The following is a 24768-nucleotide window of genomic DNA, read 5'->3' on the forward strand; positions in this document are numbered from 1 at the left end:
AGATAAGCCAAATCAGGTTAAAGGTAATTAATGAGCCTCCAACCCATAGGTGAGTTATAGATATGTCTGACCCATGCATGTAAAGACTTCCCCCAGTGGCTGGATAGATGAGAACAATTTATTCTGAAGACCATGAAGGCATTTGAAGTGGCGCTATGAGCAAGCTCTTAGAGTTTGGACAGAAATTAAAGATGCCAGGGTTATCTACTGTATCCTGAGGCACCAACAGTCATTTTGACTTTTGTCTTTCCACTGGACTTGAATGACTCTGGAGGAGAGTTTGAGACTGATGACTTTGTACAACTCTGCCTCATTTAAATCCAATGTACTTGGAAGTCAAGATATCATCCCATTCTGTCATCAGTCCTCTTTGAAAATAAGGGTAAACATCAGTAACATTTCATATATACTGATATATGTAAATGTTTATTTATCCCAATAGAATATAAACTCCTTGAGGACAGGGAATTTAAACTTTTGTCTTTATACTCTCACAACCGACCATAGTTCCAGGAATTGGCATTGTAGACACAAATGCTTATAGCTGATGGAATGATTCCCAGTTGATAGTGAATACCTTTAGATGTTCCTGTTTATGGATGATTCTGTATCTGCATGTAGTTACCAATCTCCAGAATATTATGGAGCTTTCTTAGTGAAATCCAGGGCAACTCAAAGGAAATTGAATCTATATCAGAAAAAATCAAGTGAATGAGGATTGTAACAGTTCCAATTTTAAGATTTATTTGAGCAGGCAGTCTAATAAATTAATCTATCAATAAATAAAAAACTGGATAAGTTGTGAGGATGAACAATGAGTTAGGTACCAAAATGAATTAATTGAGAGTGAACTGGTTGGTATTTGGGAAATTATATAGTCTTTCCATTTATATAGTAGAAATATTTTCTCTAGCAGTTCTGCATGATTGTGAATCATGAAACATATGTCTCTGGAGAAATTTGTACATGACCTCAGAAGTAATGGTGAGATGCATAATGAAAAATAAGTCATATAATACCAAAAAAATAACTTTTATAGCACCCCCTCCAGGGCTGTTTTCCCAACTCCCTCTCATATTAGTTGGTCCCCATAGGGCAATCATGATTACTTCCTCAAAGTTCTAAGGTATATTTGAAATTACAGGGGTTTCTAGAACTATCATTCATGAGTCCCTAATAATTTTTTAGAACCTTACCTACTCATATGTAAAATGAAAATTTGGAGTTGACACATTTTAAAAAATCTATGATCTGATAAAGTGAAAGATTCATCAAAATTTTGAAATAACTGTTAAGAAGGCTAACTTAAAAAAGTAACCTGATTAATATTATTTTTCTGTATTTCATTGGTTTCAGCATTATTTATCTAGTATTTATTCAATCATTCCAACAATAAGTATTTAAGTGCTTATTACGTTCTTATAGTGTGTTTAACTTGTTTAACAGTAGAAAAAAGTACAAGTTTTAAATAAGTAGATTTAATTCTTAATGGAGAGTCTCAGAGCTGGAGAAACATATAGTATCCTTTATATTCAAGACTCCATTTATATTATTTATATATGTTTTATTTATTTGTTTATTTGTTACATTAAAATATTCAGTAATTATTTCCTTCATTCCCTCCTTTACATCCTATTAGATAAGACATCATTTGACAAATATATATATATATATATGTATATATATATAAATTATGTCTTACTGATTTCTGTTTATTAGTTCTTTCTCTGGAGGTGGAAAATACACACACAGTATTCTTCAAACAATATTCCTATCATGACATATAATATTCTCTTGGTTCTGCTCATCTCATTCTTCATAACGTCATGTAGGTCTTTCCATGTTTCATAAATCAATCTATTCATCATTTCTTAAAATGTAATGGTATTCTGTCATATGCCACAACTTGTTTAGCCATCCCTTGATTGATGGGCATCTTTCAATTGCCAGTTCTTTGTCACCACAGAGTTTGTATAAATATTTTAGAATATATAAATTATTTTCCATTTTCCATGATCACTTTAGGAAAGAACCTAATCTTCGTATTGCTGGGTCAAAAGGCATCGGCAATTTTATAACTCTTTGGGCATAATGTATGCTGTTGTGATTGACTTCTCATTGGTATCAGTTGGATCTATCAATTTAAACCATTGTGTTTTTATTACAAAACATGTAGGTGATATAGTTTCATCCTTTATCCCCAATCTAATGATTGTTCTATACTCACAGTTAGATGGATAGTTAGTTAATTAACTAATAGATAGAAAGATAGGTAGATAGAGATAGACAGATAGATAGACAATAGATAGAATGTTTATTAAGTGCTTACTATATGCCAGGCACTAAGCTCAGAACTAGATACACAAATAGAAACCATGAAAAAGATTTTCCTTGAATTCAATGACCTTACATCTTAAAAAAAAAAAAATCAAAAGTAACTCATGCTCTGTCTTGGCAATAGGGATTAAATGACTTGCCCAGGGTCACAAGACTAGGGAGTATCTGAGACCAGATTTGAATCCAGGATTTCTTTGTCAACCTCTCAATCCACTGAGCTACCTAGTTGCCTCTAAAAGACAACTGTTTCTGAGTCTTAGCTAATACTGTACCGTTTTTTTAAAACTCTTACTTTCCATTGATTCCAAGGCAGAAGGGTGGTAAGGGCTAGGCAATAGAGGTTCAGTGACTTGCCCAGGGTCACATAGAAAGTATCTGAGGCCATATTTGAGCCCGGGACCTCCCATCTCTAGGTCTGGCTTCCAATACACTGAACCATTTAATTGCCCTCCAAGTACCTTACATTCTAATTGGACAGGATGACTAATAAAAGGGAACAAGGTAGAGAAGTAGAGATCAGGAATGGGTCTAAGAGAGAAAGGAACATGGATATCTTGAAATTTTAATTAAATTAATGTTGCAGGCAGGACATTGCCAATCACATGTAGGATCTTAGAGATGGATTTTAAGAGCAAGAAGATTGTTTGCATGGATTTGGAGAAGTTTGGAGAAACAGGAGCACATCTAGGAGGAACATTAGTGAAATGAGCAATGTACTTACAGTGTGAAAAAAATATTTGATATTAGAAAATAAATGTATGTTTTAAATGTCAGGATGCTTTCAGTGCTACAGAAACTCTCAGGTTCAAAGTATTTTACTTACATATGTTCCATGTATATGTACATCTTTTATATTGTGGAAAGGAAACAAGACTGACAGTGTGTGGGGGAAGGGCCCAACTGGGAGTGGCAGTTGGGTCTTGTGACTAGCACTTCCTTCTTGCCATGTGGGACTGGCTTCCGGGTGTTGGAGGAGGAAGGAGCATGGTCAGCCCAGTCAGGAGTGGCATGCTCTTCTTGGTTCAACTGGAAGATTCAGGCCCAGTCGCTTCTGAAGATTAGACCTGTTCTTGTTTGCTTTCTATCTACTGCTAAGATTCTGAAGTATACAAAACTGGACTGATATAGAGGAGACGGAAGTGGGAAAACCCTCCGCCCGAGCCTCTAGGGCCTGGCCCTATACTCTGAAGCTAAGGAAAAACTCCAATTCCAACTGGATTATTAAACTTTATATTATTTGAATTCACAATCAGATGAGTGGACTATCTTTTCTGATCATAGAGGGAGCTGAAAATCAGTTCAGTCATCAAGGCAATAAAAGACCTTGTCGGACCCCTGCTGTTTCCTCTCAGCAGGGGGCATCTCCCTCCCTTGCCTCACCAAGCAATATACCCTCTCTCTCCTCTCTCCTCCATACCCCATACAAACCTCTCTTTATCCCCTGTTTTCCAATTCCCTATTTCCTTTTCCAATAAATATTAAAATATATACATACCTACATATATACATACACATACATAATATATACACAGAGTTTGTTTTCAGATCCATTCTCATCAATTCAAATCACCTTTTTATTACAAAAGATCCATTTGGGCATGGCAGACAGATAAATAATATTTTCTGAGCATTAGTGACATTATTAATATTGATCATTGTGATAGAGGAATGATCCAGAGACTTTGAGGGACAGAGCCTGGAGGACATGCCAAGGTTTGCATCCACAGTGGGGGATGGTGAAGGAGGTTTGGAATTTTGAGGGAAGAGGAGATTCCAGAGGGAGACAGTTGATTTCCATCTTGAGACAGCTAAGGCGACAGTCTGATCAGAGATTTCTCTCCTGAGGTTTTCAAATCCCTCATTTATCCAAACCACCATTCTTCCAACCCCCCCCCCCCCCAAATACCAAGAATGGTGGCAGAACCTGAGAAGAATAAGAACAGCATCTGAAGATCTCACATAGCTCCTGTGACACCCTGAGTCTGGACATTGGCTCTGCTGGGCTAAGTAAGACCAGGGGTCACCAAACCCTGAGCCTCTTAGAGGCCAGGCTGACAAGCCTGGGTCTCTCAACTTGTGGGGGGGGGTGGGGAGAAAGATATTTTTAGACAGACAGGGGATTTCCCTTACCCTCTTTCCTATAAACTCCAGCCTGCAGACATCCTATTTATCTTACCCCTAACCATCATTTGTTAGAATAAAGTGTCAGTTATCTTAAACTGACTTCCTTGTCATATTGAAGAGGGAGAGAGAGCTGATTTCTCTCTCTTTCCCCAAGGGAAATTAAAATTAGTTATTAGAAGGGAGTAAAGGCAGGGTTAGTGGAGAGACATATTTGAAGAAGACTCAAAGGGGGAGTGTATCTCACCCTCTTACATTCTGCCATCATCTACTCTTTCTCCATTATACCCAAACGAAGCCTCTACTAGTTTTCTGAGCATTAGTGACAGTATTAATATTGATCATTACTTCTGCATCTGCTTAGAGATAAATCCTTATTTTTGGTCATAGATATAATAAACATAAGTACAGGCAGAATATGAGGAGACTGAAAAGTTATTGAAATGTCAGCTATGGATTTAGTTAATATGTTCTACTGCCCCTGCATTAGCACAGTAAAAAGTTAACAAGAGTTCCTATTACTTAAAAAACACAAAAAAAATATTCATCTCTAGAACACACTCAAAGTCCAACTAATCTTCCCAATACTCTGAAGAGGGACATGAGATTGTCTGTAGTTCATGGGCAAAGAAGGGGAAGAAGAGTGATTAAGAATCTAAGGCATGGATCCAAAATGAGATTAGCACCTACTCCTGTGGTCTGGTAAGGCTATGGACCATCATTTTCTCTTTCTCTCTTCTCCACATTGATTCCTTACCCTCCCTTTAACCCCTTACCATGACTCTAAATTTAAATCATGCCATTATTTTCCAAAACCTTCAAGAGTACAACCACCAAATTGTGATATAACCAGAATTCTCAGAATTGCTAGAAGACTAGGTGAACTCAAACCACTGGGAAAATGAAGATCTTCCCAGATGTGAGAAGCTGAGAACTCCCACCCTTCAAATCTATAGGTCCACAGCCAGACAGCTTAAGCTAGGTCTCAAAGAGGTGTGGTTTATTTTTAAAAAATTGGAAATCTCTGAAGTATCATTCTGGAAGGGGCCAGGTTTGCACATGTCCCTCCTGCAGTGGAGGAAGTACACCTCTTGTGATTAATGGCTTCTGCAGTGCATAATGCCTTTTAAGATTTTTTTTTCCTCAAGCCAAACCAATGAATGTTTCCATTCCTCAGACTCTTTTTACCTACCCCCCCCCCAATTGAATTGAAAAGGCTATTTCTCTGCCCGTTGCTTTTGGATGATAGTTCATGCATTTAAGCAGTTCTGATAGGCTTCAGCTGCTTCTGCTCCAGTTAGCCCTGTGAGCCAAAAGGGCTGAAATAAATACACACAGAAAGATATTAAGACACACCAAATATCCAGGACCTGCAGATACTGCATATGGTCAAAATATGAAGGTTCTTTTGCAGAGTAACTTTCTTCCATGGAGCTCAAATTTACTTACTTTTTCCTCTCTTCTCTCTCCCTCCCTATATTGGGAGGTACATAAAATTAATGTATTATCTATATTTTACAGCTGGGTAAAATATCCACACAGAGAGGATCTGAGTGACTTCCCCTATCTAGTCAGAGCTGGGCAAGTATTTAGGTTTCCAGTCCAGGGTTCTTTCCTCTAGACTCAGTTTCCTTGCCTGCATTTATATGGCGCCTGTTATGGGGAAAAAGCCATGTTGATAAATGAGCCTTTCCCCTCATTATAGATACCAATCCCAGGTTTGCATTCTAAACACATCTTTGGGGCCTTTTCAACTCAGGATTTCAGAAGAACAAGACTGAGAGATCTCTAAAAAGTAAAGGAATGGGAGGTAGCTTTCTGTCAGCAATGACTATATTTCCTCATTGATTTCTATTAGACAACTTAAAAAATAGTACTATTCAATTCCTTAGTCCCATCATAGGTGTCTGGGAATAAAATTGTTGCAAATAAAATAACTTGCCATGGTTATAGAAAAAAAAATACTGTCTTTTTTTCAATCAAACAAAAACATAAATTAGATTGGAAAAATTTCCAAGAATATCCATTTGTCTTCTTCCTGTGTAGCTATGATTATAATCATATCAGATGTTCTTAACCTTTTTGTGTCGTGGATCCTTTCAGCTGTCTGACAGTGTATTGATCACTTCTCAGACAAAATGAACAGAATTACAAAGGGAACCAATTATATTGAAATGAAATGCTAAACATATTTTTAGTTTATGGTGCAATAATTATTAAAATTATTTGGGACTGGTTAAGAAGTAGAAAGGTATATCAGTGGAACATAACAGACACAACTAATAGTGATAACAGATTATAGCCACCTTATATTTGACAAAAGCAAAGATTGAGGTTTTGAGGAAAATAAATCACTATTTAGTAAAAATTGCTGAGAGAAATGGAAACTAGTTTGTAAAGATATTTTATTTTACCAATTACATGCAGTAACAATTTCCCACAAAAGCTTTCTGAAATTATATGATACAAACGGTCTCCCTCCCAATTCCTGGAGCTTGTAAGGAATTTGATTTGGGTTATATATGTATTATTATGCAAAACATATTCTGGAAGCTAGTTTAACAGAAACTAGGTATAGACCAATATCTTATATCATTCACTAAGATAAGATCAAAATGGATAAATGATCTAGACATTAAAGGACATATCATAAGTAAATTAGAGGAACAGGGAAAGTATCTATCAGATTTATGGATTGGAGATGAATTTATGAGTCAAAAGGATATAGAAAGCATTGTAAAATGTAAAATGGATAATTTGGGCACATTTAATTGAAAGGTTTTTCTATAGATAAAACAGATTTTGCCAGGTGTGAAGATTAAATTTAACTCTCCCTTGATTGTAAAAATGAAATTAATTAACTCTCCCCTGATTGTGAAAATTAAATTAACTCCCCTGCCCATTTTTAGATTTACTCACCAAAAGTGTAAACATGCTACTTACAGTTGAGTGGGGAGATCTACTCATTTTTAGATCTAATCACCAAAAGTGTAAACTAAACACCCCACTTAATTATTAAGTGGAGAGGTCTGTGACCTACATGTGAAATAGTGGGTGATGAATCCAAATCAAACTGACTGCTCCATGGGCCACCCTAAGCAAAGCTTCAACTTTGATTAGTAGATGTAAAATTAGGGTAAAAGGCACAGGAAGTGATGCAAAAGAAGATGTCTTAAAAGATAGTTACAACTTCCCATGGAGGAGAGTCTTCTGAGATTCCTCGGAGAATCATCTGAGATCTTCAGAAAGGACTTCAACTTGTTCTGAGTTCTAGTGGAGACTGAAGAAGAATCTCCTGACTGGACCCAAAACCCGGTCCTTGAATCACTCCTTTTGGACTGACACGTGGTGAGTGAAAAAGCTGACTCCTTTCCTGGATTTTCTGAACAGACTAGCCTCAGGAGAGACCTACCGCTTGGGAGAGACTTCCCCAAGTCCTCGACTTTACAGAGACCTCTCCAGCTAAGGACTAACTCTCCCAGCCTGGGTTGAGCCAGGGGCCAGGAATAAATTACTTAGGCTAGATATTTTACCCTATCCTCTCTGGTTTTTCTTACTTCACTCTTTCTATATTTTGTAAATAAATTATCAATGAATCTCTTTGTAATAAACTAAATTTCTGGTGACCCTATTTTAAATATAATCCAGTCAAACCTTTTTTTTTATAATTAACCTCTTTTTCACCCTTATACAAGATTAGAAGGAAAGCAGAAGTTTGGGAAAACAATTTTTAGAGACTATCTCTGATAGTTACATATCTAAACTCACATAGAGAACTTTGTAAAATGTACAAGAATAAGAGCCATTTTTCACCTGATAAATGGGCAAAGGATATAAATTGACAATTTTCAAGTGAAGAAATTAATCATATATTAAGTATATGAAAAATATTCTAAATTACTATTGATTAGATAAATGCAAACCAAAACAATTCTGAGATATTGTCTGCCATCCATCAGATTGGCTAAAATGACAAAAGGGCTAAATAATAAATGTTGAAAGGGATGTTAAAAATGGAATACCAATACACTGTTGATGTAAAAACTGTGAATTGATCCAACCCTTTTGGAAAGCAATTTGGAATTAAACCTAGATAATTATGAAACTGTGCATACCCTTAGACCAAGCAATACCATTGCTGAGTCTGTTTCCAAAGGAGATCAGGGAAAAAGGAGAACTGATATGTTATGAAATATTTATAACAACTCTCTTTGTGGTGGTAAAGAACTGGGAATTGAAGAGATGCCCATAAGTTGAGGAATAGTTAAACAAACTGTGATAAATGATTGATGGAATACTATTTCCCCATAAGAAGTATTGAGCAGGCTAATTAAAAAAATTCATGGCATAATGAACAGTGAAATGATTAGAATCAAGAGAACATTATACGCATCTATAGAATTAATACTGGAAGAATTAATTGTGAGTGTTATATTCAATGAGTGAACTAAAAGGTAAAAACATAAAAGGTTTAATTTATATGAACATATCAGTCTCCTGAATAATACCTTCTATGATGGGAGAAGGAGGAGGAGGAAGAGGGACTGGGACCCTTGAAGATGGGATTTATTATGTAGATATGAAGAAATATAGCTAAACACACTAGAAATTTGTGATTTCATTTATGTACAATCTTATTTTTCTTGGTATATGGAAATGCTAGTTTTATTTGATTCTGTAAAATTTGGAATCAAAAAAGGTTTTTAGACATTAAGTTAGTAAATTCTTCAATAAAATAATAATAACAGTGAATACCTAGATTTTTATAAAGTTATGGGTCAGGAACAATGTTAAGCATTTTACAACTTTATCTTATTCGATCTTCCCTAACACCTTGGGAAGTAGATGCCATTTTTATACCCATTTTATAATTGAGCATGATATACAAATTCAATAAGTTTTTGATGAGATTTGATTTGCTTTATGTAGCATTTTCTGGACATTTGAATAAATTTTAATAAAAGGTCATACACAATTGATTTTGTAATGAAAAACCTAATAAATTATCTTGAATTTGGAAGAAATTTACAGCTATAACATGTTACCAATTGTAGGCTTGGTGAGTCAGAATTGTAGAATACCTTTTCCCTACATTTAAGCCTCTAGGTCAGATGTTAAGAAACTTTAAAGAGTACATAGCCAGTACATTGAACCCAATTTTTCTAGTGTGCTCATTTGGTATTGGGAGGTATGGCAATACTGGCCTACTGTTGGCTGAGGTTCCCTGTCCCCACTTTCTTTATTCATTTCTTATATATTCTATCAATTAGAGTTTGAGGGCTTTTTTTGGGGGGGAAGTTATTAACAAAATTCTCTTTGAAAATGTAAATATATATTTAGAAAGTTAAACTACTTGGATGGTTCTACAAACCCTGGGTGGTAGAAGAACAATTTGAAAAGCCAGGAGAAAAATAGGCTGAGGTCCAAAGGAGCAATTTGGAAATCCCTCTTTGAGGGCAGAAAATGTTTTTCCCCCTTTCTTTTAATTCGCAGCACTTAGCACAGTGCCTTATATATAGCAAATGCTTAAAAATATCGGTTGAAAGAGAATCAGAAGTTCACAGAGGGACCAACTCTTCAAATCGGTTAGGAAAGTGAAAACAATTAGTCTGAATCTGAGAGCAAAAGTTTTAATATTGGGTACAAGGAAACTGAGCCTTTTATAGAAGAAGGTCAAGAAAAACTATTGATGAGGTCAGAGATGAGGAAATTAAATGTAGGATATTGATGTCTGACAATCTTTCTCTGTCTCTGCCTCTCTGTCTCTGTCTCTGTCTCTGTCTCTCTCTCACACACACATACACACACACACACACACACACACACACACACACACAATCATGCCAAAATTCAGAGTCTTTTTTCTAGTTACAATATACTAGCCATGATCCCTTCTCACTCAACTGAACTCACTCACTTGAGTGTGGACTGGAGCACTATACTCCTTTCAATTTTTTTCTAGATTTGTCTTTGTTGATATTGGTTTTCAGGAGAAAATCATTAGTGGAAGAACACTTGTCAACTCTGGAACAATTTGGCTTTGTGGCTCTTCACTGTCTAAGATGTGGAGGATTGTTGGAAGGGCCTTCAAAATGACCTAATCCTGTCATTTGCGAGGTAAAGAAGGTGAGGCAGTTGAATCTTAAGTGTCTTGACCAAAGTTACATAGAAATTAACTTCAAAACTAGGTTTCAAGTTCATGTCTTCTCTCACTATAGCATACTGTCCTTGCGCCCATGGAATCCTTGGAATATAGATATGCACTCTGTTCACCATACAGGACTAGACATTGCTTTATATATAATTTCATATCCCTGGATAATATAATTCCCTGTTAATGACATATATAGATCTGGACTGGTCCATGTGACCCATCTCCATATTGTCAAGGGATAAAAAGAGGTGCATTGAGCCACGTGGGTTTCTTGGGGCTTCCTGGCTGGGCTCATTGGCTGTAGCACCCTCCCCACAGTCCTCACTCTTTTATGAATTGAGCAAGATTCCTGTGTAGACCACCTCCTGCCCCTGAAATTGAGGAGGACAAATAACCCAGAACAGAAAGCCCCAGCCTGATTTCTCCAAGATGGGGTAAAAGAGGTGGAGCAGGGGAAGGACTTCCCCTCAGTGGCTTAGTTCATGGCACTCCAACTGTGAGTGAATTTTGATCTCCAATCTCTGCATTCAGAAGATGAGATTGGTCAAAGGATAGTACAAAAAGAGCGATTGACTCAGTCTTCCTGTTTTAAAGATACTGGCAGTAAAGCAAAAAAAAAAAAGCAAAAAAAATCTGCCTTGAGGGAGATACTGAGGCCTCCATGTTGTACAAACTGGACATGCTCCAAAGGCCCTTCAAGGACACACCTCCATGTTAGGGCAATCTGGGCATGCCCAGATGAGCTCTAGCTACTTATGTATTTCGATACATACAGGGCAGCTATGGGTATGAAGGCAGCACAGTCTAGGAGCGGATGTCCCTCTGATGAACTGATTGAAAGGTGTAAAATATTGTCTGAGACTGATGGAGGCACTCTCTGTTCCTAGGTCCAATCTTTGGAATGTTACAGAATGTTGGTGAGAGATGCAGTCAAAAACTACGTCTAGAGATAGGGTAGGAGTCATGCCTAATTTTTCTTTTCTTTGTCATTGTTTGGTTTTGTTTGGGAGTCTATATTTCCCTATCCCAGCCACGGTGGAAATGTAATGGCCATTAATGGGCCTGATCCCAGTGTTGATCACCATGATACTGCTAACACGATCTGGTTTTTTTCCCCCAACTTATATCCATTTGTTCCTCCTGAGGTAGCCTGGTGGCCCTCCATTTCTGGGATCTTTCTACATTGGTGCAGGCTCAATTCTGATATTCATCTATTTCTCTATTTCAACTAAGAACCTCCAAACTCAAATGATCCATAAGCCACAAGCTCCCTTTATAGGTAGCATCATGAATGGAATGCTGGGATGGAAGTCAGGAGAAGTGGAGTTCAAATCCAGCCTCAGATATTTATTAGCTATGTGATCCTGACCAAGTCACTTGATCTCTCTCAGCCTCAGTTTCATTCTTTAAAAAAATGGGGATTATAAATAGCATCTGCCTTCCAGGGTAATAGTGAGCATTAAATGGGATAATAATTGTAAAGCACTTAGCACAGAGCATGGCACATAGTAGGTGCTTAATAAATGTTTATTTAATTCAATTGAACAGCAAGTAAGGAAATGATTCCTGGTTCTGGAAGGGTATGTTTTTTTTTTGGCATTATAAAAGTAGTAGAGTCATAATCCTCTATTGTTTTGGGGGTAACAGGCTCCAGGCAGGGAAGGTGAATGTTCACATGAACTCTTTGTTTTTTGCTGGATATTACCAAAGAACTACAGTTTGAAGTCTGATCAATGAATTTTCCTAGCTCACTACTGTCAGTATGAGACAACACTTTTGTGTCTACTCTACTACACATATCCTTAATTCCTCAAAGCATTACAAAACTTCCAGTAGTATGAGGAATGAAATGAGACTTCTGAATCAGAAGACAATCACATCTGTCTAGATTATGCAAAGGCATCCAGTGGACTCAATAAAACTAAGGAAGAAAAAGGACAAATGATGTTGAGGCTAAAATGCAGTGTCCCAATTTAGCCTAAAGAGTTTTAATACTCTGGACCACTGATATGAATATATGTCACTTAACTACCACAAGACATGCATGGGGTTGGGTTGGGAGGTACTTATTCCCCCTCGGTGAGGACTAATTCCTTAAAATCATCAGTGGTCCCAGAGTCCAATGAAGATGGAACTTATTATATCAATAAAGTTTAAAGTCAAGAGTGGAGAACAAATAGAGAATAGGAGAGGTATGACAGGATACAGTTAGAGCACCAAAAAAGAAAAAAAATAATTTTCCAAGAGCATCCTTGCAAAAAAACTTCTTTGACCATAATATTGAGGAATCCTTTCCTTGGAGAGTCAGTCCAGTCACGTATTCAACCTTTGTAGAGTCCACCCTATACCTTAATTACACTGGGATTCCTGCAATTTAGTGGTGGACTGGCTCCTGCGTTTTCAACCTTTCTCCTCTCTCCTGTGTTGAATGCTGTGCTTCTGTAGGTAGGCAGGGAGTGTTAGAAGGGCTGCAGTAGCTGTGGGCATCACAATAGGGGGCACTCTACAGGACACATTGCTGGATAGGTCTGTAACTACTTCCACACAGGCTAATCCATCTCAGGGGGGCTTGGGAAACTTTTCAGAAAATCAGACTGACATCCAACTGGGAAATTACAAGTCTGTTCCTCCCTGAACTGAATATGTGGTGTTTAATAGCTTGAGCTCTGAGGGGGAACATCTAAAGTCTCTCTGAGCTCTGCTAAGCCACCCAGTGTTCAGTAGGGGATTGTTGCACATAAGGTAGACGTTGACCTGCCCTAAAGGGTCTGATGGGGCAGAGATGGACTTGACCTGGTCTATGAGGCATCTAGGGCTCATTGTGCATAAAAGTTTGATTTGGGGCAAAAAGTCTCAGAGATGTGCTATACCCAAACCCCAAGCACCGATCTAAAAGAACTCACTGTATAGCATGGGGGTCAGGGAACTGACTCTACACACTATTATGGTAGAGTCATCTTAAAGTGAGTCCAGTCCCTCAATGCTCTCTTTCCCCAGGTCCATAGCCTTTGACTAGAGAACCAGTGCAACAGAGATTTGAGTCAAGGAGTTTGTTGTTTGTTTTTCTGGGGGATTGGGCACAGGAGATAACACTCTTACATCCCTTTCATTTGTTGAAGAATAGTAGGTGATTAACAGATTCCTAGAGAGTTAAAAAACTAAAAAATCCTGATTATGAAAAAAGCTAGGAATAAAGGAATCAGTCATATACCATCCCAAGGTCAGTACAATAAGCCTACTAATGCAAAAGGTCCAAAGGGTTAGGCAAGAGAACCTAATTGGAGCCTAGGAATAACCTATCTAAAGAACAATGGAAGGGAGAAGAGGTGATAAGTAATCCAGAAGTAGGAAGGAAGGATAACTGGAAACTGACAATTTGTCTTATATAAGGTATCAACTAAATATAGTATCTCATTATAATGAACTAACAACCCCCACATCCATCCCCCCTTAGCTGAAGGCTACACAGCTGTGGGCTCAGACAAAACCCATTTGTCAATGAAATCTTAGCAGGAATAGCTTTGATCAATCTATTTTCCCTTCAGACATCTAGCTAAGATCTGCATCACTGAGCAAAGGAAGTAATCTGGAGACTTCTAATGAAAGACTAAATAGCTAGCATTTATATTGCTTTAAGGTTTGCACAACATTTTATATATGTTAACTCATTTTATCCTAACTTGTGAAGTAGGTTTTATTATCATACATATTTAACAGATAAGAGAACTGAGGCAGAAAAAGGATTAAGTGACTTAAGTTCCACAGTTAGTGACTGAGGTAGGATTTGAACTCTGGTTTTTCTGACTCCAAGCTCTAAATTCTATGCACTTACCCATCTTAGCCAGTAAATATCTTTAAAAATAATTTTAAAATTCATTTAAATACATATCCCAATTACATGTAAAAATATTAATGATTGTTTTTTAAATTTGAGTTCCAAATTCTATCCTTCCATATACACGTGAAGTCATGCAAAATATATTTTCACATTAGCTATACTGCAAAAGAAAGCACAGAAAAAATGAAAAAAGAAAAATGAAGAAAGGAAAACAGAGTGCTTCAGTCTACATTCAGATCTCATCGATTCTCTGTGGGGGTAGATAGAGTTTTCATCATGGGTCCCTTGAAATTGTCTTGGGTCTTCATCTTGATAAGAGCACTAGAACTAATAAACATTAGCCTATGGCTTGAGATCATTTATGGTTTGATAAGCTATAGAGAGGACTGCTGGATTAGATGGCCTCGGAGGTCCCTTCCAACACTGATAAATTGTGACTTTAAGATCTGAATGAATGGAAACATAGATAAGATGGGGACAGAGACCATTTTTCATTTTAGTTTTTGTATTTTCATGCCTAGTATAGGACCTTACACAGAGGAGGATTCCAAGCCCAAATTTCACCCCTGCTACAATAGCAGATTCTCCTTGTGCACATACTACTGAAAGGCATTTCCCAAGTGGCATTTATTATAGTAAATCATAATTATAGTAACTACATGAACAAAGCCCAACCCATTATTCACATATTTGCTGCAGAGCGACACAATGATCAAGTCTGGGAATGCTCGCAAGTGTAAATTTCAACCAGGACTTTGTTTGTTCTGCCACTACTATAGCAGCTATGATAGGCTAGCAAGAGCTATAAAAGACTGGGTTCTGATGATATCATTGAGTTAATAAAGGGTGATGTAACTACTGCGAAACTAAGAAACTGATAGATGACATAGGGTTATTGGCTGGTCCTACCCAAAACCATTATGGTAATCTGCTGGATCTGAAGGACTGCAGAGGGAGAGAGAGAAGTGCTCCTTTATATACTGCTGCCCCTAGAAAGTAACATACATCAGAACAAATCAGAAATTCCAACACAATACCCCACCTGCTGAAAATGTTTCCATGCAGATGGTGCTGACCACTAAAGTGGGTAAACCACGAGTATGCATGAAATGGATTGAAGACATGAATACTTTCATTATGTGCCAGTACTAGATTGTAACAAAATTGAAAACAGATTTTACCAGTTATAAGCAAGAACTTCATAGTGTTTTTGTCAACCATATCCTTCAGTTCCAAGTTATTCAGACACACATTGCATATTATTGTAGGAGAAGAGTAAGAAATAGCTTCATTCTTAAATTCAAATTAGGTGAAATGAGAGCTAAGATGAAGTTTTTTTCTTTTAAATTCTAAAATGGAAAGTGGAATACCCTATGGGTTAAGAGTTGTTGACAATTTTTATGTCATAGGTTTATTTGTCAATCTGGTACAACCTATGGACTCCTTAGAATAATGTTCTTTAATACATAAAATAAAACACATAATATTATGTTGAAATACTATTATAAATAGATTAAAACCCAAAATTTTATAGACCTCACATTGAGAAACACTTCTCTAGACAATGAAAATTAACACAACCTACATACTAGAACTGATACTTCACAGTGAAATACAGAACAATAAAAATTCTAGTATCCTGAATGATTTTGAAGAGGTGATGGATATACTTTGAATGGAATTTCGAAATGCCCTTTTTGAATTTGATGGCAAGAATCTTATAGGTTAAATATAAAAAAATCATACAATTAAAAATGATATATCCTTTTACCATCCTGAAAAAATATTCTTCACAAATAGTTGATACAGAGGATAAAACCATTGCAGGATCTGCACACAACAACATATGTGTGGCTATTTCACTAGAAAGGACTAGAAGAAGGAACGTGGAGCTCTCTGGGAATAGTCCTAAGTATAGATGTCAAATACTAGAAAGGTAGATATGACTTGAGAAATCTATTGAATATCTGTTGAAAGATGTACAATAGAAAACTTGAACATTTGATCATTCAATTCAAGGCAATGAAAAGGAAACTTGTAGATTATAATATAGAACCGAGAGGTATTAGAGAAATTCTTGATATCCTTGATTAACAACTAAAACCAAAAACAAAAGAGTCAAAGCAATGTATATAAACACATAAATAATAATTTGCAAATTATACTAGAGAAGCTTGAAAATGAAATAATTTATAGGAAAGAACTTCTGAAGATGGAAGATATAGAAAATTTTAAGTATTTTGTAGGATAGAAAAAGTCTACCACAATGAAACTATAAGTTAGAGGAAAATCAAAATGGGAAAAATATATACCATTATTATAATGAATTAGTGAAATTTATAACTAAAGATAATTGAAACTAGATTCTCTGTAAGATTGTAAGATAATGGGTCTATAGGGATCTGTTGTTAAACTCAGATTTTTCAAAAGTGTTGGATGAATGACTGACTAATTTGACAACATCTTCTCTGGTGCAAGTTTAAACTTTCTCTTTTAAAAACAATTTAAAAAAATTATATCTTTTGTTTTTACCTTAACCAAATTTCTCCATGTCCCTGGCCTTCCACTATCAAAAAGAGTCATTGATATAACAAAGAACATTTTAAATAATCAAGAGCATTTATTGTCTGTGCTAAGTACTGAAGCTAGAAGTAAGAAAAAGAAAATCAGTATGTGGCCTCAATGAACTTACAATGTAAAGGGGGAAAAACAAAACAAAACAAAAAATAAAACACAAAACAAAGCTGAAAAACCTAAAGGATATAGAGAAGGTATGTAGTATGGAAGAATGGTGAAAAAAGAGGAGGTCCAAAATAAATACAATTGTTCCTTACTCTCTCTTTAAGTGTAGATATTTATAGATATATCCTCTGAAGAGAGGGACAAAGAGTACTGATGAGGTATGAATAACAAGGCAGGCTATATCTCCTAAAATGACAAATTTATTTGGTTCATGGTGGAAAAGTCATGGTGAGATTCAAAATGGGTGTTTCCAGGGATGGCACAAAAAAAAAATCAAATTGAACACAGATATGTGGAAAAGGAGGATATATCTGAGGAAAATTTATTTGAAATTTAACAAAAAGAAAAAAAGAGAAAAAGAAAGAAGGGAGCAAAGGGGAAAAAACAATATGTTGAAAAATCTAAGACAATGCAATATCTACATGCATCTACAAAACTATCAATTCTGCAAAGAATTTTGGGGAGAAATTATCTTTTAATTTTCTCTCCTTTGGGACCATTGTCTATAACCTTTCTTTTTTGTATTGTTTTCTGGTGGTTGACTTTTCCATTTACATTTTTGAAGTCGTGTATATTATTTTCTTGACTCTGGTTACTTCTTTCAATATCAGTTAGTGTAAATTTTTTAATGATTTTCACTATTCATCATATTTATCATTTCTTAAAGCATAGTTTTATTCCCTTATATTCATTTACCACAATTTATTTAGCCATTCCTAAACAGTGGACCTCTATCTGCTATCAGTTCTCTGCTAATACAGATAAAAATTTTGGTGTAATTTGGGACTTTTATTGGACCTTCTTGGATTCATTATTAACAAAAGATGTTATATTTTTATCACAAAAAGTTGACAGTGACAGCAATCATTCCAAATATTTACAATTTACATATTTACATATTTTACACAAAGTACCAGCAGTTCATGCTACTAATAAAAACTATGAAGGAATATATTTAAACTAATCTATACAAATCTATAAATATTGACAAAAAAAAGATTGGACTAAGAGCAGAAAGAGTGTGCCCCCCAAAATACCAGTGATTTTAAAAGTTTACTAATTTGATGATTTCTGAAAAATCAATCTAAAATATCATAAAATTTATGTGTTTTAAAGTTTTATTAATATATTTTGTTTTTACAATACAAACATTTACAACTTATACTTCACTCCATCTTCTAATACAGTAAAGCAATTAAGCAAAATTAGCAATATAATGACTTCATCTGCAATTGCATGCAACATTACACATTTATAACATCCCAAACTTTCTATTTTAAAAAGTTAATTGAGAGAATCTATTATTCTTTTCCTCCCACTGCCATCATATTGAAAAATGAAAATGAAAACTAATTTCTTATAATAAATATGCACAGTCAATTAAACAGTCACTCACTGGTTATATGCAAAATTAATATGCATCATTCTTAACAAATCTATCACCTCTCTATTCATAGAGAGCATGGTTTATGATTTAACCTCTGGGGTCATGAATGGTCATTGTATTAGCCATAATTCTTCCAGTGTTCAAAGCTTTTTTCAATACAATATTGTTGTTATTTTACAAATTATTTCCCTGATTCTGCTCATGTCATTTTCCTTCAATTTATGAATGTCCTCAATATCATTCATTCTTTTAATGCTGCTGTTATTATATAAATTGTTTGTATTATCCTCACTTCACTTTGTAGCAATCCATGTGTCTTCCCATATGTTTTTGAAGTTATCTATTTTTTCATTACTTAAGTAGCAGTTACATGATTTTTTGATGGTCACAAAGTTTTTGACTCAGTTCCATACTCATGGCTTAGTAATATATACATTTAGGCAATAGATCTAAGTATAATGATAATGTTAGAGATATTTAGAACCATGGAAAACTGTTTTTAATACATACCACCAACACAATAATGTAAGGAAAAATTGATATATGATACATTCCAGGGAAATAGTGTAAGTCCATTATGGTTCTGCCTACCCTTAACATCTTGTCAGAACTCTGGAATAGAAATGAGTATAACCTTCAAGTCAAAGAAAGACTTATACCAAAACAATGTATTATTTGGTGTATGTAGATTGCATCAAATTCCATGGATCCTCAGGAAAACATAATAAACAAATATTGTGGAAACATTTTTCCATTGTTATCAAATTGTCATTTAGACTCAAAGAAGTGTAAACTTTTTAATGCACTAAGGAAGACTTCAGAAAGAGGACTTTCAGCTTTTATCTAAGGACTGAATCGCATCAACAAATGAATGAAGTAGTTACAAATGTTTGTCTACTCTAAGCAGGATGTGTGGAGCCTAAAGCTTATTAAGAAAGAAACTGAGGCTTTGCATTTTAAGGGACTAATTCTGAAGTCAAAACTCAATAGGAAACACACATTTAGAGTGGTAACATCTATGCTATAATAGTTTTTCCATATATTTTTGACATGGTAAATTGGATCTTCTAGAAGGAATCTAAACAAAACCCAATGCAATATTCATAAAAATGAGGAAAGGCTTATTGCCCCAAGACAATTTATAGAAAGATTAACATGTCCTTACATAAAAGGAGGAGAGGCATTGATAGCTATTTTCAGACTCAGAATCCATAGGTTAAAACTGAATTGTTATACCTTTGGAACAGAGATACTTCACAGAGCATAAAGCTAACAAGAAATACACGCCATTGAATTTATCAAATGTAACAAAGTATTTTACATTGAAATGGCGCCATCTAAACAGCTAAGATTACAGGGGCAAAGCAAAAGATTTTCCATGTGTAATATTCACATGAACTTAACCAACAATGTCACAAAGAAGAAATGGAAAAATCTGCATCATACACATTTATTTATAGAAGTAGCAGGTTTCATAATTATAATGTAGGATCAGTTCACTGTTCTTTGAAATTATAGACATCGTTTAGAAGCTAAGATTTATTGATCTAGTCAGATTATGTAATGGAATCATGAAAAATGGACAACATATCACTCTAGATTGTAAAAATACAGAATCTACTGGAAAAACATTATCAAGTAACTGGAAGTCTAAGACACCAGAAGTTCCCAATCCTATGAATAAGAAATCACTGCCTATAAATACAAAACTCCCAATATCCTTGAAAATTCACAAAAACAACCATATTAGAATCATTATAAATTAAATTGTTGTCCATAACTTCTAGGAATAATGTTGATTAGAAAAAATGTAAGAATATTTTTAATAGATATGATTACATAAGGTTGGTAGAATGCAGAACTTGGAGTAAGAAGGACTTGAGTTTAAGACCTTGTCAGATGCTTCCTGCTAGGTGACCATGGGCAAGTCATTTAATTTAATTTAATTTAATATCCTCATAACTGTCTCCCCATCTATAAAATGAGGATAATAATAGCACCTACTTGAATAGGTTGTCAGGAAGGTCAAATAATAGATTTATGTGTAAAAAAAAACTTTGCAAATCTTTAGGCATTATATAAATGCCAGTAAATTATGATTCTCCAACTATTATTATAACTGTCCAGTTCAAAACTGCATGGAATAAAAAAAATTTAAAATATATAAACTTAACCAAAAAGATGAAAACCATATGAAAACAGAATCAACCAAAAGTACCTTTTAAGTACTCACTATGTGTCAGGGACCATGTGTATGACTAAGCATGCCCTTTCTGTCATTCTCTGTTACTGGATTTGTACCGAAGATCTTCTCAGTGAATTTACAGAAGATGGGATAAAATTCTAGTATTCTTCAATTGCAAAACATTCATTTTGACCACCCATGCAATCGTATATAGAACATTAAATATAAAAGACAGATTGCAGGATAGGGACTTCTCCTTAAGCTATTTCTATCTGAAAATTGTAAAATAAAATGAGAATGAGGTAACCATCATCATAATAATAACAATAATAGCATCAGGAAATAATTATTAAAATTTGTCTAACACTAATAGGTTAAACGTGCTTTAAAAATCTTAATTGATTTTCAGATCAATTCATGTCACTATCACCATTGTTTGAAAGAAGATATCTAGGCACAGAATGCTCATATAGCCCTAGCAACTTGAAGAGCTTTTTTCTTCCCTGCTCTATTGGTTTGAAAGACTAGCTGGAGAAATATTTAAATGACATAATGTGTAGCATCCAGAACCTTTAGGTTTGTCTCCTCCTTTCTCTAGCCTTGGCTACTCTCTAGTTCTACAGCTTAAGGGCCAAATCTGGCCCTCCACCTGTTTTTGTAGGTTTACAAGCTAGGAATGCTTTTAGTATTTTAAATGGCTGAAAAAATCAAAATAATAATAATAATAATAATTTATGACACTTGAACCTTATATGAAATTCAAATTTCAATGTCCACAAATAAACTTTTAGTAGAACTCAGAGATACTCACAAGTTTCTGTATTGGTCAGTGGCTGCTTTCCTATAACAATTATAACAGAGACCTTGGGTAGTTTTCTCACCATTTTATGCTGTTGCCGGGAACACTACAAGTTGCAGTGATACAGTTATAACTTGACAGAGTTTTTTTGAAGGCTATATGTTTATCTGTACCGTGATATGTTATTTATTTTCTGTTACTAGTGTTCATTTGTCAAAACAAGAATAGAAGAGAAAAAAAAACATTTTATTACATTGTTTGAGCTAAGGGACAAGATGGAAAAAAAAAATTTTTTTTCTGAATGAGAACTTCCTTCAACCAGTATAACCAAACACCGGATGACTTTGGATATGAGCTTTTAATGTCGACTTGATAATGTTTCTTAATGAATTCAACCTAAAATTACAAGGCAAAACATTTCCTCTATGCAAAACATATGTTGTAGAGTCAACTTGATGACAACTAATATTGTTTGAATCATAAGCAATGTCAATCTGCTTTATGTATTTTCCCGGGCTGTCAGAAGTTAAAATATGAAGCTAGATCTCCATTCCCACTGAAATTTGCAGTAGATATATTTTCTAAGTTCAAACTATGGCTCCAGAAACATTGAGGGAACCTTGATGCAAATGAAAAAGAAACTTCCATATTTCTAAGTCCATTTAACTGTCTATTTGAAGAGGTTCCACCTAACTTTCCACTGGAAATGATTAGTTTGCAATGTAATGGCATGCTAAAAAGAAAATAATGAGAATCAAAATAGGATTCTATAAATGCTTTCTAAGTGATGAATCTACTTAATTAAAATTACATACTCCTGAACTGATATCAGTATGTGGAAGTACCCGTATGTGTGAAAAGATGTTTTCAAAGATGAAATGTATAAAATCTAATTACAGATAAGGATTAACAGATGAACATTTGCAATAAATTTTGGCAATAGGTAACATTATCTTTGAATATCAATTAAATGTAATGTTCTCCACCCCCCACAGATCTATTCTCATTAGAATTATCTTACCAAAATTAATATGCTTTTGTTGCTACATTTTGATTTTCACCAATAAAAATGCATGAACATTAGTTTTTTCATTTGTTATCATGTACTTAAATATTATCTTTTTGCCTATTGGTCCACAAAACCTGAAATATTTACTTTCTGGGTCTTTAGAGAAAAAATGTTTGTTGAAACCTGATGTACTTCAGAGGGCTTGAGGGGAGAGTATATATCTCAGCTCAGAGTTTTTGAGCTTCTATTTACAATGAGTATTTCCCAATCAAGCTATAATGAGATCACATAAAGATAATGTACATTTATTTTTTAATTGTATTAAATTAATATAATTTAATTAAACATGGGAAAATGTATTTGACTTTTTGTAAAGTGAAGTAAGAAGAGCCAAGAAACAATTTATAAAGTGATTACAACAATAAAAAACAGAAAGAATGACATCAAAAATAGTAAAAAATGAAAACTACTATAGCATAAATGACAAACACACAGAACAGATATGGAAAGATAATCCTATCTTACTTTTGAAGATGCATGGCATATACACATGTTGCACTGTGCATATATTTTCAGGGATTTTCTTGATGTCAAAAAGTTTTATTGATTTTTTTTCTTCTTTTTTTATATGGAATGGCTTTCTAGGGAGGGAAGTTGATACTGAGAGAAATTTTGGTGACATAAAACAATATATACAAATCTGTTTTAAAATAACATTTATTTTCAGATGAAACCTATTTGGAAATACATTTTTATTTTTAATAATATCTGATTTTTACTAAAAATTATTGAGGGATTTCTTTGTTAGTCACCTTTTATGTAAACTGCTAGTCTTCAAGAGTCACTTTACATCTTAGTGTCCCAGGCAACTGTATAAATGGAGATTTTGACCCTTTGGACTTCATCCCCCAGAAGTCCCTCAGTATTTCCCCAAATTCCATTTTCCTGTGCCCCCACATTTTTTTTCGTGATTGCGTTTAAGTGGCTGTAACTCCTCCCCCTCTCTCTTTCTTGGACCTGCAACCAGACTGAAATCAGTTCTTTTGTTTTAGTTATTATTAATAGCACTTTATAAAATATAATAGTTATTCATTATTAATTTTAAAAATCACACAACTCTTTAAGGTTGGATGATAAATAAAGTATCATATCAAGCAGCAAAAACTGACACTGATCATTTCACTGCCTTCAGCCTCCTAAGCCACCAGTAACTGAAAAACCATGAATTGAAGTCCATTTCTTGAGGAAAAGAAGAGCAGTCTATAGAATAGGAAAGGAACATTAAAGATTTCTCCATTTGAGAACACTCACACTGTCATTAGCTTACTGTTTTTGAGAGGAAATGTCTTGCACCCTAAGTACTAGGATAAGTTAGCCAGTGTACCCCACTCGCTTAGGGACTTCTTATACCTATATGGCCAGCAATTGCTTTGCATCAAATGGTCTTTGAGAATTATGAGAATTTAAGTGGCTTGACCAGATTTGACCAAAGTCAACATGTGTCAGAGATAAGACTGGAATTCAGATCTTAAAGGCTCCAGTTTCATCTCTTTATCCATGATGTACCTAAGCCTGAGATATATTAGTAATGACTAAAGAGAGGGAGTGCCATGGCTCTATGGAAAGAATTCTGGATATAGATGTCAGTGTTTCAATTCTAGCTTTAGTATTTAGTAGTTAAATGACCCTGAGCCTGTTTCTCATCTATAAAGGAAATGCTGTTTTTATTAATAAATATTGATGTTTTGAGGAAAATTATCTGTAAACCTCTAAGGGACTTCTGTGCTTATTGCTTCAATATAAATTATCTTTGTTTTTGTTATTATTCATTCACATTGACCATAAGGACTCTGACAAGGTAGCATCTTTTCTGCAGTAGGTATTTTAATGGTATCATAGAGTAATGTAAGTTTTATCGAGCTGGAAAAGATTTTAAGAGACATCATTTTTAGGCAAGTTAGTCTCAGTGGGATGGTATACAAACTATTTCAGAATCACTGGATGCTCCTTCATTTAGGGTATTGAATGTAAGAGTGCTTCTCTGATACAAAAAAGTCCAAAAGATTTAATTATCTTGTGAACTAGCTTTAACAAGGTTTCATACCTAGTAAGTTATTCTCTCTTGCTGAAAGTTTAAAACTCATGAAAGGGAAAAGGTCAAAACCCATTGGAAAGAAGGGTTTTCCCTCTGCCATT

Source organism: Monodelphis domestica, chromosome 4 (genome assembly GCF_027887165.1).
Source record: "Monodelphis domestica isolate mMonDom1 chromosome 4, mMonDom1.pri, whole genome shotgun sequence".
Classification (NCBI taxonomy): Eukaryota; Metazoa; Chordata; class Mammalia; order Didelphimorphia; family Didelphidae; genus Monodelphis; species Monodelphis domestica.